A 15156-nucleotide genomic window follows, 5' to 3' on the forward strand; every position below is an offset into this window, starting at 1 on the left:
CTGGCATTGCACGTGGACAAGGAGTGGAGGAGAACATAATTTCTTTAAACTCATCTTGCATTCAGCCAGCTGCATATAAATTTCTCTCTATCTCATCAAGCTCTCACTGTTTGGCCTCCTCTGACTGATATTGGCTCATCATACTTAATCTAGGGTGAAATTTCCTCGTCTGAGCTAAATTACTCGCAGCCATCAAGGGAAACGATATTTATTTTTCGTGGGGCTAATGACCTGTCCCCCGGACCCACCCACTGATGGTTATTTACTAGGGCCCAGATGCTTGGGCTCAAAATGAGTGCTAATGTCAGCGGGGGCCATTCCTCATCCAGGGCTCTGATTGAATTGGAGCGATCCCATTGACATTGACTCGGTGACTTTTAAGGCCATTACCCTCAGCAAGAGATGAACCTCTCATCATTGCTCCAACACTGACAGCTGATTAGCGACAAATTACAAGCGGGAAGAACCTAAGACTTTGTTGGGTGAGGGAGGGGAGTAGGGAGAAAGCAGAGGGGGGATTTGGAGGAGGTGTGGGGAAAGCACGGAGTCAGGGAACTTGGAGCGAGGAGTACAGGTAAAGAAAAGAGTGGGAGGGGACAGCAACACCTAGAAGCTGATGCAGCTTTGGCTAGATGTAGAACAGGGCCCACAGCCAAAGGTTGCAGAGAGGCAAAGACACGTTGTGACTGCAGGGAGCCAGAGTCAGAGCAGGGCTGGGAGGAAGAACCTCCACTTCCAGTCAGTGTGTGAAGAACAGACAGCAGGGCCAAACATAGCTGGGGCAGGCAGACAGCTTGGTGGCAGCTGTGTGCCAGCTCTCAGGAATCACAGGTCCTGTGAAAACAGAAAAGCCTCCAGGAAAGGAAAAGCGAGAGCTGCCTGACAACTCTGACCTGCATTTCAGTTAAGGCCCTCATTCTCAGTGTTCAGACAGCGACACCAACACAACCAAAGGTAATGTCACAGTGACCTGTTTTGCCAAGCACACTGGTACCTGAGTTTCTCTTTTCACTGCTTTTATATAACAGAGGGATAAAGTTTTAATGACTCCAGGTCACACAGTTTTGCTTCTAACCACAGAAACACAGACACTTCAGCTGTCAAACATGGGAGCAGCCAGGAAATCACACGAGTCTCCTGTGCGGGCTCCCCAAACAGGGAACAGTGGGTAGGTGTTAGTTTTAAAGCTAACAGAGAAAGATACCACACCTTAAAGAAAATGTTACCCCCTCTGCATACAGATTTCATCTGGATGATTTGTGAAGCAGACTATACTCACCCCCTAAGTAAAAGGGAGTATTTTCAGTGACACCATTAATAATGGAGCTGTCCTGAAAGGCATTACAAGGAGGCTTGTTGCTCTGCAGTACTGCATAAGCAGGCTCACCACACTTTACAGCTCACAAAACACCAGGCCCCACACCAAAGAACAAGTGTCATGAAATACAGATGAAGAAAACGCTTGCAAGGCTGAACCGCCACAGTCACAACTGCCCTCTCTGAAATAAAACCTGGCTCTGGGTACTTGGCGAACAAATGCAGTGTGCCTAAGTGCAGCCTGTCGTCTGAGGTCTGAAACCCCAAACGCACCTTCAGCAGCGGTCACAGCAGTTTGAATCTCAGGCCTCAGCTGAGAGACCCCAAGCCTGTGGCTGGACCTCCCCTTGCTCCTGCTTTACAGCTGCATCCCACACCTGTTTGGCACTGCTTCCAAGGAAAGGCAGATAAAGCAGCTGCACTGGTCTCCCCCTCTATGCTCCACAGCAATTCTTAGAGTTGATCTTACAGGTCTCAAGAGCTCACTAGGAAAGGCAGCATACACTGACACCCTAAAACCCTCCTGGAGAGGAGCAATGAGCAGTGCATTGGACCGGCCGTACAAGTTACTGTGTTTTATGGCACCTGCCATCTCAGCTGTGCTCGTGCAGGTCTAAAGCTACTCCATTTCACTAGATGCAGATCCCTCACTGCAGAACTGATGGGGCTGCCATCAGGCTTTGGCTAGAGATGACAAGCTGACACATACTTTGATGCAGTGACCGACCAGCAACCCTACACAGTGCTCCTGTCGTGCAAGTCTGGACAGGACTCAATGGCCTTCCTCAGAACATCCTCTGAGGGAACGCAGGTTGGCTTTTTTGACAGGAGCATAAACTACAGCAAGCATATCGGGATGAAAGATGTGCTAAAGGATGAATGTCTGATCCTCATGGGAAGTTCCCTGGCTTTAAAAGATCCTAGTTGCAAAATTTCCACCTCAGAGAATGCTCCATGAGCTCATCACCCTCACTGAGGTTTTCCTCATACAGAGAACTCAGACTGCCACAGTTAAGCCTTCCTTTTACCTAATTCCCATCTGCCTATCCAGACCAGTCCATCAGTGTGCAGGAAACCCACCTGTCCCTTCAGCACTGGCCAGCCTGCTTTGAGAGGAAGCTCTGCCAAACCACCACCTCCCAGATCTGCAGCACTACCCTCTCCTGAAGCAGGACAACAGCAACTTGGAACACTCAATAGGAATAAACTTCAACGGACAGAAGGCTGGGTTTGATGAGCTCTTTTGGAAGGGAATGCAAAGAAAAGGTTCATCAGATTGCAATAATATTGAGCAGATGTGGTGTACAGGAATGCATATGGCTTCCACCCTAAGAAAATCTTTCTCCAAGAACAGGACAGAGGAGCTTTCCTCCTTAGAATTAATCTCCCCAGTAAATGCAGCATTGTAGGGGACCCATCATCTCCTAGAACAGGAATCTAGGTAACTGGAGCAAGTCTAGTTGTCACCTGGTTAAACAAAACACAATCCATTCACCAACTGTAGCATCACAATACTTGGGCAGCAAACTGCATCTCAGAGCTCACAAACAGTATAAAAGATCTCACATCGACCCTTTAAAAACCCTACACATTAAAAGGAAAAGATTACTTGCAACATGTTCTGAACAAGCCAAATGACACCTGCTAGTGGGAGGAGGTCTGCGCCAAGCTGCCAGGTAAAAGCAGCGTGTCTCTCCGGCTGTGGAGCACAGCAGGAAGCTGATGGAGTGCCTGGCTGCCTGCGTGTGCTGCACAGTTGCTGGGGTGGGTCTGTCCGACCACGCATCCAAACAGGCTAATGCTCCCCTTCCCAGCCTGATTGGTCAATTTAGGTGACATATTTTGGGCATCTCTGCTTACTCAGTGACTGCAACTTGTACCCCGTCCACAAATCCCCATCTGCAGCTACAGATGGCCCTGTTTCCCCCCCCCCTTCCTCCCGTCTCCATTGTGTAGAACAGCTCTTGGAGGCTGCAGAACAGAGGAAGGGATGCAGGATTGCTGTGCTCTGCCACACAAGCCAGACAGACATTAAATTCAACACAAGTAAGGAAACCCCAAACCTGCAAACTGTCCACTGTGCAGCCAAAAGTCCCTTTCTCCAGGTCTGCCTTGCATGCAAAGCACAGCCCAAGAGCAGCAGTTAAACACTGTAGTAGGATAAACCATGAAAAAATCCTGCTGAGTTTTTAACTGTGCAAACTTGATTCTTCCTTTAGTGTTTAATAATACTTTATGCCAAACTTCGCAAAATGTTCTCTTCTTCTGCATCTTATGAGGAACAGTAAGACTTACCCCAACCTGGGAATAGTTCCAAAGCCCGGAAGATCTGGCAAAATGCCACGAGGAAATCCACTTTTATTTCTCTTGCAAAATACCTACCTGCCTGTTCTTATGCTGCTTCATTCCTAACTTCATTTTCTACTTCACTATTAACAGTGACACAAGATAAAAAAGACCTGTTTCACCACTCATTTAGTCTCATTTCTCATAACCTCTAGTGAAACAGGACCCAGACCAGGGGAAATGAGCAGAGAGTAAAAACACAACTGTTTGTACATACACTCACCTCTTTCAAACCGCCGGCGCTGCAAGGAGGAGGGAATTTACCTGTACAATGCTACCTCATGCTGGGCTGTTGATGCTGTCAACCAAACTGTTCTCAAGCCCCAGGGCTTTTGTCTAGGAATGTGTTTGTTGTTATTCTTTTGCCTAGAAGAGTGATTGTGGTTATTTTTCCATGGTTATCATCACTGTTACCTTCAAATCAAACAAGCAAGGCCCCAGAGCCTAACCATGCTCCAGTTCTGCAAGAATTACAAGTGCTTTTACACTTCAGCTGAGGCAAAGTAAAGCCTTGTCCTCCTCCCTACATTGTCCAAGCGCCTTTTTGCCTTTGCTGTATTTCAGCCCTTTACACTACAAATACTTTTTTTTTTTTTTTTTTTTTTTTTTTTAGCCTGTATATTTCAAAGTTCTGTGCTTATAGAGGCCCACCTTAAGCAGAGTTAGTGCATTTATTTATTTATTTTACATTACCCCTAGTCTGAAAACACATTTCATATGATATTTGGCCAGCTGGGCCCAAAACTATTAATCCATTTTTAAAATGCAGACCATTTTGTTTTTAATCACACACTTTTATTTTGAGTTGGGTGCACTGTAATCCATGGAGTTCTGTAATTTTCCACTTCATTTATTTTGGATTTAATGAACTGGTAATAATGTATATTTCCAACTGAAATTACTGCCTGAAATGTGAAGCAAAAAGTCACAAAAGTAAAGAACTTGGGCAAGGAACGTTGCTGTCTGCAATTTTATGGAAATAAATTGAGCAACATTTTATTTTATTTAATGTTGAGCAAGATTAAGATCTGAAACTATAACAGAGTGAAAGCCATGGTTAAGTGCTGATTTTCTGTTTTCAAAAGCTTTTTAAAAATATTTTTAGTGCTTACCATTGTGTTAGGCTGAAGAAGTCTTGGTGCACATTTGCACAGCATCAGTTGGAGCCGTGATTTTTAACTGCAGAGGGCAAATCACCTCATTAGAGCCTCAGGTGTAATTCGCATTGCAATCAACCCAGGAAGACTCGGATGATCCACCTCCCAAATCAGGCTCTTATCCTCCACTTGGGCAGCTAGGCCAGAGGGGTGATTTTGGAAAGTTCTGAGCAAGAAGCTTTGAAAGATGCTTGAAAATTAAGCCACTTAATTAGATGTACAAATATGGGGCATTGTTTTGTACCTTGAAGTGCATTCTTTGATGGCTCCTAGATGCAAACCACTTTTCCTCTGCTCCAGAGGAGCAGGAATTTCATGCTAAGCAATAGCAACCAAAAATTTCACCTGTTAAATGTGCGTTTAGGTCCAATGTGTATTCTTCTGTGTGTGTATGCTCCATCTGGGCATGGACAAAGGACACCATCATGTTGTTATGCCTACAAAATCCTTTTTGGTTTGCCACAGAGGGCAAGGATCAGGTGTGTACAAAGTAGTCTTGCTTTGTGTGAAAACACGTGAAGCATCCTGGTTAATTTTAAAATAATCCGAAAAGTTGCATCTTCTTGCATAGCAGCTATTTAAATACAGCAATAGGTCCATGACCCCCACTCTCCATTCCTAGTCAGTGCCACAGAGTGCCAGAGAAGAGGCAGTGTTTCCAGCAGCAATCTGAGAAAAACATTTGAATGGTTAGCAGGCACAAGCCAAACATTGTGTTTGGAATGGTAATCCCAGCCGTGATCTAGCCCAGCCAGGATGTGTCATCTAAAGCTCGAGAGAAAACTTGGCAAAAAATCCCTAGGCTGTCTCTTTAATGGCAAAACTGCTTTTAAAGATGATTAGTTTAAAATATTAGTTTAAATGCTACATTCACAGTCCTGTTCTGCAAACTGTAAACAAAAGCTGATTACCCGAAGACATTTTCCTCTGTAATTAGGTTCACTCCTCAGTTTAAAAAAGCCCCACATAACTTGTAAGGAAAAACAGTCATGTGGTATATATCCCCTGCTCTCCTCAGAGCCTCTGAATAATGTGACTGCGCTAATTGGTACCCATTAGGGCAGGAATCAGAATCCCACTGCCCCAAACACGCTGCCTTTTCCTGATAATTACAGTGCTGGCAGACACCCCCCCAACAATTTCAGGGCTAATCACAGCGAATCCTGTATGTAGTGTGATGCTGCATTATTCAAAAAAGTAATGAAATTCCAGGAAACATCAGATGCAGCAGGTACACGAAGATAATTCTGTTTTTATAACCAATTTCAGTCAGATAAATACTAGAATCCTTTCCAATTTTCCCCCCATGAAACTAAAGTGTCACTGAGATTTACAGCCCCCTCAAGTTCTCTTTTCAGAGGAACATTCATTTACATAAACAGATAATCCCAGATAAAAATTTCCATTAGACAAAGGTGAAATGGATCAATTTTCTCTGCCAAGACAAATCTTAAATCTTGAACAGATAGGGTCATTATTACACCAGGCCCATTTCAGAAATAATGTGTTAAAAAAAAAAAAATCAGCCGATAGCAGCCATTTCCAGCTTTCCAATTATCTTTAAGAAAAGCTTATTCTGTGGACAATAAAGCACATTACTGCACAATATGATACAGTCCATAAAGATCACAATGTTTTATGAAAGGTTAAAGAAAGCTCAGCACATTTAGGGGAATGTCATAACCCACAAAGTCTTTCAAGACTTAACCAGATCCCTGCGCAGGCCGTGCCAGCGCTGTGCTGCAGGGGCGGCGCTGCCCTCCCGCCATCGCAGCGGCGCTTCTCGGGGGGCACCTGGAGATTGGGGGTCCATGTGCCGCCACACACAACAGATGGGCTGCCCCCAGCTCGTCTTCCCTCAGGAAAGAAGCGGATTACCTGTCCTTTCTCAGCGTGCTGGGGGAGGATGAGACGGTCGTTGATGACACTTAGCACACACACGGGGTCCCTCTGCAACTGTCCTCAGGACCAAAGGGCTCCTCTCAGCCCACAGGGACATCTGGCACACAAAGAAACATGGAATGAGGTCACTGTGCTGCCTCCTCCTGCTCCACCTCCACCCCAGGATGGGCTGGACACTAACGGAGCAGAGGCAGAACCCCAGCCTCTCCTCCCCACCACAGCCCCCTGCTCCCCACACCCTGCTGTGGCCTTCCCTGCAATGCCAGAGCAGAGCACCCAGCTGTGCAGCACTCCCCCGGCCCCAAGCTCCAGGGGGAAGGCCAGGCAGTTGGGGCAGGAACACCCTCCTGCAGCAGGGAGGCCACGCTGCCCTCCTGCACCACACAAGTTTGTCAGGTCCCTGGGAATGGAGTTTATGAGGGGCGACAGCAGCAAGGAGAAAGTGCCAGAAATCACTGCCTAATAGACACAGCAGTCAAAGCAAAACAAGCAGCAACTTACCTGACTCGATTTTTCATCCGATAGGAATCGGATTTATTTGCCATTTAACTAACTACCCTTTACAGACATCACAGGAGGAACAGGGAGAGGAGTGGTATAGGAGTGAGGGACACGTGGCTAGTGTCAGGAAACAAGGTCCCATCACAAGAAAGAACCTGCAAGAAGGCTTTATCCTGCTCGCTGCCAATTCCCATCCTGCAGATCCCTAAGCCTGCTCAGGAGTGCAGGCAATAAGGCTGAATAAATCCCTGGGAGAGATTTAGGCATCACAGGAACTTCAGAGCTGGGGATGTGCTGTCACTTGCTCTGAAGTAAGAGAAACAGGAAACGAGGCAACCAAAGGCACATCTGGATGTTCCTTTCCAAAACCTTACCCCTACCAGAGCATCAGGCAAAGTTATTTTCACTCCTTTGCTAAGAGCACCACGAGACCACAAGGTAAACCCAACAGTCTCCTGAGTGGGGACCTGGTTCAATGACTTTGTATGAGGTACTTTAATTCCTTTACTGTGATGGATCTTCTGGACCAAAAAACCCAGTGGGACAGAAGCTGCTTGGCATCATTTACCCTTACAGCAGCCAGCACCCAGGACCTCTGGCTTCTCTTCTCCCTGGCCATCACCAATAGATAATGCCAAAACTGTAAAGTAACAGTTCCTCTGTTCCTTCATTCCTCTGTGGAAAGAAGGCCACCATCTAGCTAAATGCAAAAAAGATGTGAAACTGCACAAGCAATTTTTTAACTTCTCCTCAAGAGTCTCCTGGTTCAGCCACCAAAACCAGAGACATACCAAATCTGAAAAGTCTAATGTTATGGAATCCCTATTTGCTGGTAAAACAAATTACCACATGAGCAGCAATGAAAAGTTCCTTCCTACATTGCTAAAAATGTGAGTACCTTTCGGTGACACCGAAGAAAAAATCCTGACAGGACACAGCTGAGCCATTGGCCTGTTCACTACAGCTCTATCAGCTCACCAGAGAGCTGGCAGCACCAATGCTAGATGGAACTGTGCAGGCTGCAAAGGATTAACACCACCCTGGTATCAGTTCTCATCAGATTTTTCAAGCCATGTTTGTGCTTCTATTTCTGTCCTACAGGAACATGACAGAAAGCCTGCTGTCACCTTCTACAGCTTGAAACTAATTGTAAACTATTAAAAGAATGACTCTGTGCAGAATTCTGAATGACTACTGGAATTTTAACCAAAAACCTTTTGTTTGAAAAAATTTCCTGTAAAGTAAATAAATGCCCCGGTGCCAAACTTAAATTAATCACAAGGACCACATCTGCTTTATCCTACCCCAGACAGCAGAGCCCATAAATGACAACACTTGTTTTCAACTTTCTAAACTCTCTTATCCCATGTGTAAGTAGAGGATCACTACAGCTCACAGAGCAGGCAAGAAGGAACAACGAAGATCAGAAGCTCATGACTATCAGCTCTCTCAGACACACACAAACACCCAGATTTTACTCTCTGTGGCAGATAAGAGGTGAAACATTTTCAAGAGGGTCAGTGTTTGACCTGCTAGTAGGTTTAGGCAGAGGAAAACAGATCTTCGACAGGCTACATGATTTAATGATCACTGCATAAAAGTCACTGTACAGGAAGGACTTGGGTTACCCAAAGAGGGATCACTGGATCACCTTTCAACTTGAGACTTGGTCCCAAACACTTCTAAATAAAACAAGATGACTGCTATAACCCAGAAAAAACCCCAACCAATCCAAACAGGATGTCCTACGAATCAAGACAACTGTGGCAGATCACTTTGGGGTCTCATTAGCCCCATCATGCAACCTTTCAGCTGAATTTTGAGTAGCTAAGGATGTAGAAATCACACAAAAAGAAAAATAATGTAGATGTTCAAAAGCGTCAGGCGATGTCATTAAAGCTGTCAGGAGCAGCAATCAGCATGGCTTCAATACACAGAATTTGCAGCTCACTATAAGACAGTACGTGGCTGACTTCATAATTTTATTAAATTGCTTTAATTTTGAGCCGAGAAAATCTTCCAAGTAGAGCCATACTTCCTTTAACTGCTACTGGAAACTTTTTTAATGTGTGGAAATACTTGCTACTGCCATCACTGGCATATCAGTCATAACATCTAATGGTGTGGAGATTGTTGCCTTATAAAATTCACAGCTGGGTAGCTACATGGCTCAAGGCTAAAACCTATTCTAAAATCCAGTATTTTAGGAGGGAGAATGTTTATTAAAACATTTTGCCCATTAAAAATATATGGCATATCATCGGTCATTCCATGTGATGCAGTGCCAGCCCTTTTTTAGGCAGTCCGCTTGGGACAACTGCTGAAAACCTGGCAAGCCTGTTTGACAAGTCCACATCTAATAACTTACTAGTCCTTCAAAAAAACCCCAAGCAACCAAACAAACAAACAAACAAACAAAAAAAAAACACAAACAACCCCCCCCCCCCCAAAAAAGCAATTCCAGCAGCCTGAACGAAACTCACCAGTGCCCCTGACATAGCATGCCCAGAACTCGCTCACACATAGAGTCACAGTTGGTCTCTTCACACTGACAGTCACAAACTGACATGCTTGCTTGATCTCCTCATGGCACAAGTTACACTGAAATAATAATGAGGCTGCAGGTTTTAGTTGGGGTTTTTATAGTTGTGTGGGGTTTTTTCTTTCTTTCTTTTTTTTTTTTTCTTTTTTAAATGAAATGTGGTAAAGAGAGAAATGTTGATAAATATTCTTTCAGCAACTCCAGGGGCATTTGGCATCTACTTCCATGAGCTGATGCATGCCTTAACTTGGAGAACACAAGGATAAATACTTTGAGGCTCAACAAAAAAACCAAGACTGCTGTCTCTTTGACCATTCCCCTAGCAGTACTCTGTAAGGAGAGCCACTGGCACTCCACAGGAAGCATCCCCCTTGTCCTGGGTGGATTTCCCTCTCCAGTGAAGGAGAGAAGTCAGACTGGAGTCAGCAGGATCACCCATGGAGGGACCAATCACCAACATGAGTGACCAAGTTCCTCAAGATTTCGAAGATCCCACCTTTGAAACAGCTGGCACATCAATCGTTAATTGAGAAAATGATCTGAAAAGCTCTGACAAAGTTGAAAGGACTCAGACACGGAGAGATGGATGTGCAGTCAAGGTCATCTGTTCTTCCTGGCTGTCGCTGCCTATCCTGCAGCTCCCACTCGCTCCAGCTGGCAGCTGCAGGTCTCACTGCGACCTGAGGAACCACAGCCCTTCCCAGCTGCCTGCAAGACATATTTCTGTTGGGATTTTGCTTCCTGCAGCAGCAGGACCAACAAGGCCAGGCAGCAACAAAGAGGTCTCTCTTCCCAAATCACTGACACGGGTTCTGGACAGCCCAGGCTGCCTGAACACAAGCAGGATGACACCTTCGATGTGAGGTGTCAGCAATGTTCAGTGTGGTCTTTGTCCCATCAAGCCCAGCCAGACCCCTCACAGGTGGCAGAGTTACCTGCTCTTCCTATTTGATGTGCAGTAGAGAGGGAGAAGCAGTTAAAGTCACTTTCCTACTGCAGGAGAGGCTCTTCTGGGAAGTTAACCCTGTGGCCCTGGGTCCTATGGTCCCAAGAAAGCACAGCCTGTCCAGTATGTCCTGGTTCTAGTCCCAGCCAAGTCTTTGCTTTGGACTAACTCTCCAGCAAAAAGAACACCATGTTTTATACTTGGAACAAAAATGTCATCACTGTTAACATCCTGGAAAATAACCCTGACCACATTGCACATCCCCTTGCAGGAAAAAGCACGGATACTGTTATTCATACATGTACTATACAAACGTTCCCAAAATGTCAGTCTTCTCTAAGGACCCTAAAGAGACTGAAAATTAAAGTGCAGTTCTGGGCAGGGAAGCAACTCTACTGAAAAGAGACAGAGAGAGAAAGAGAGCCCATAGCTGTTCCGAGCAGCCTTCCAAGTTCTATATATTAACTAAACCTATGCACCAAAGCCATGTTTTTAACTACTGTCAGCACTGCGGAGTCACTCCAGCAGCAATCGAGCAAGCTGTTCTGCCTCATGCCTCATCACAATTTCTCACACTCCGCATCAAAGCACCAACATTAGCAAATTCAGCTGCCCTTCAAACTCCCCGCTCCAGTCAGGAGGAAGCATCTGCAGCCATTCAACTCCTTGCGAGCCTGCTGAAAAAAGTCCCAGCTTGCCAGGAGTACCCAGAGTAGCCAAGCCCGATGGCTCTCCGTGGCACATGGCCCTAGGACAGGCAAGGGAGCTGAGAACAGCTCCACATCCCCACGCTGCTCTCGGATTCCCACTCCAAACCCCTCCCCGGCAGCATGGATCATCTGCAGGCTTTCAGGAGTCACTCCTGCCATTCGGCACGTCGGCGGGAATCAGATCTCAGTGGGCCAAGGGCACACTTCACATGCTGATCCGATCACTTCCCAGTGACACAGCACAGGCTGACACGACTGTGACTCCAGCACCGTGTCCTCTGCAGAGCGCAAAGCTTTCATTCCAGCAGTCACTCCGACGGCAGAACACCGTCAGAAGGCATCCATCAGCTTAGCAGACTGTAGGAAAACAGGAAGCAGAAGCAAGATGGGCTTTGGGCAAGAGCAGCAGAATTCTAACTCCTCACAGTTCAAATGTGCAAAGCACAGACAGGGAGTCCAATCGTTGCCTCATTTTTCCCAGAACATTGGGTTACTGTCATTGCAAGGTCACAGAGAAAGGAGGAGCAGAAGCAGAACAGAATTCTCGAGACTGGTCAAAGCCAAGTGCTCTGCAGCCACTTGTGGGACATGCTGGTGAGTTTTGTATGACTGATGAGATACAGTACACAGCAGGATTTGTGAAAGGAAATGGCAAGGAGGGTGCTACTGAAGAACAGAGGAAATTTCCAACAGATGCTTCTAAGACTGGAAAACAGTCTTCTGTGGACCTTGCTTAATGTTTCACAACTTTAAAAAATCAACACGTTAGCTTAAATATGTGGAAGTAATAGATTACACAGTCAAATAATTCGATGAAAAAAGGGAAAAAATAGGTAGGAAAGCAGGTTACCAATTCCCTTCCCTCCCTTCTCTGCAGAGAATTTTTAGTCCAAGTAATAGCTGAAAAGGAGAATTCCAGGTCTCCCAGCCCCACATGGAAATGGGACTGGGGCATCTACTAGCATGAAAAGTGGACAAACACAAGGCATTACAAAATAAGGGTTTAAAAGCAATTGCAGGACTTGTTATCCTGTACTTGGCCCTTCACTGACTTCCCAGCACATCCTAATACACAGCCTCCTCCACGGCACTTAAAAGTCTCAATGATTTAATGAAGCTAGACAGAGAATGAGGATAAAAGAGGCAAAATGGCCTATGTATCTTCAGAAGATCATGGAATTCCAATTTTAGTAATCAAAACAACTGAGGAAAACCTTTGCAGAGACTAAGTAGCAAGGGGAAAACTTCAGTGTGGCAGGCAGGTGACAATATCCATGGAGCAGTGAACCAAAAAAGACAATAATTTCCTCCCCATTTCCTGGATCTTTCTGGAGCATTTCTGGAGGCAAGGCAAACCTTCACTTTGATATCACCAATGCTCAAACTACACCAGTGCTACTTAGCAGAGATTGTGGCATTTAGCAACACAGACAGGAAAAAAACATGATTTGCATGTGTTTATCTTGGCAGATGACAAAAAAACAAGCCAAAAGGAAGTGCAGTGAGATCATCCCAAATGCCAATACCCAGACCTTGTTTGGGATTAAAGCAGTGCTTCATAGATCAGATTAAAAAGCACACTAAAAGTTTGGAAGGAGTTTTGGAAAAGGCCCAATTGATTTCAGCATAGAAATCCTCATCAGAGCCAAATGAGAACGTGTGTCTATGGTCCTACTTAGAACAACATTCAAATACCTGGAGATATCCATCAGCACCAGTGAGGCTTTACAGCAAAACCCACAGGATGACTTTACAGAAGGGCTGGTTTGACTTTTAAGTGCCTCAGAAACACAATCCCCTTTGGTGAATTCGCTGTCCAACTCCAACCAGGCGAGAGGAGCCTCAGACTTCCACAGGAACGGTCTGGTTCTTTCTTTAGCAAAGTCCCGAACCCATGTACTTCTCCAAAATTACCTAATGGACCAAAGTTGTCCTGGAGTTTCACCTTCATTATAAATACATCAACTAAGCTTACCCCACTAGAGAAACAAAACATCTCTAGTCAAAATAACTGTTCTCAAAATGCCTTCTCTCGTGGCATGAATTCCAGCTGTGATGAAATTTCATGGGCAGACTGGAGTTAAAGAGAACTTTAAATATGAGAAATAAAAACCCCAAATCTGATGTGCTTAAATTCAGGACTCCACAGAAAGGACTTTTTTTCCTCTACCATTTTTTTTTTCCCTCTACCAATTTCACTGGAAGCAGACTGTTGTGATAGGAAACACCACCCACATGATTAAGAATCTTTCCAAAGCAGCTTCTCTCTTTCCTGAAAATCCCTTAAGCTCTCAAAAAAAATTTTATTGTCCCCATACCACTTCCACCTTCAGAATGTATCCAGAAAAAAAAGCCATTTGTCAATTACTTCCAGTTCTTTCAGTTCAGGACTCTGTTATGCTGCACAATTGTTCACGTGCATCTGCTTAACGTGGAGGGATAAGATGTTGCTAAACTGGCAGCAGAACAGCGGGCTGGGCAGGAGAGGTGCCTTCTCCATTGTGCGCACAGGGCGGTTCTGCTGACGGCAAGGCCTCACACAGCAGGAATAAACCCAAATGCCATCCCGGCTCTTGCTATTGGCAGCGGTTCTCTTATCACCAAAGAGAATTTATCACACCACTGACAGATGCTGAGATTCAGAAGCTGGAGCTGAAAGCCAAAGGGATTGAGTCAAAAAACAAAAAAGCTCCCTGAAAAAAAAAACATGGAAGAAAAAAAAAAAAAGTAGGAAGAGTCCTACCAAACCAAGTCACTTCAGTGACATCACAGGGCATCTCTCCATGGAGAGAGGAAAGAGAGCCGAGCCCCCACACAGATGTCAGCAGGTCTGTCTGCAGCACTCCTGGAAGCTGCTCAGTGCTAAACCGAGGAGCTGCAGGAAACCACGGAGAACTTGGCCACAAAATTCCAAGGGGGGACAGTGGGAGAAGACCTTCAGGGAAGACAACCTTGAAATCAAGCTCTCTTGGTATTAAAGTCATTATCAAACACAAGATACTTGCATTCCTAGTGTTCCCTCATGAAGGGAATTGGTGGATCAGAGCTGTCCTGGCATTTCTATTTGCATACACACACAAACACACTCTCTTTCAAAGCCTTTTTGACTCCTACAAGGCTACAAGTCTTAGTTTTTTGTGTGTGACTCCACTGCCTACCAACATCCAGGAATCCATTGCACAGCTGCTGTGGCTACTTCCAAGAACTGGAGACAGGATTCCTGCGTTGTACACAACCAGGGGCTCCCGATGTCAAGCATGGCCCGGTGCACACAGACACTTCATGCACATGAACAGCTACATGGTCTCTGTGCCCATAAAACAATGCCTATACTTCATCCACCAGTTTAGTCAAATTGCTGGACACAGCATTCCAATATGTCCAACCTGCTTCCTGTCCCCGGGGAAAACACAATTGTTTTTCACAGGCAAAGAAACCCTGAGCTGTCCACCAGCACTGCTGTAGGCACAGTGCAAAGGAAGACACGCAGCGCCTTCCACCAACACTCCAAGGTGCATTCTCCTAACTAAGGCAGCCCCGGGCACTCATCTGACTTTTCCGGAAAACTCAGAGCAAGCTGAATTCTCCCACAGCAGCAGATTCCAACAGTGGGGAAAGGAGTCCCAGAGCACCTCCCGTTTCCTTACTTGTAACGTGGAAAGCCCCTGAACAAAACTCGGGAGGAGGCATTTTGCAGGGCGCTCCAGAAGAGGACCAAACTGGGAGCCACCCCGA

The sequence above is a fragment of the Hirundo rustica genome, chromosome 5 (assembly GCF_015227805.2).
Source record: "Hirundo rustica isolate bHirRus1 chromosome 5, bHirRus1.pri.v3, whole genome shotgun sequence".
Taxonomy (NCBI): Eukaryota; Metazoa; Chordata; class Aves; order Passeriformes; family Hirundinidae; genus Hirundo; species Hirundo rustica.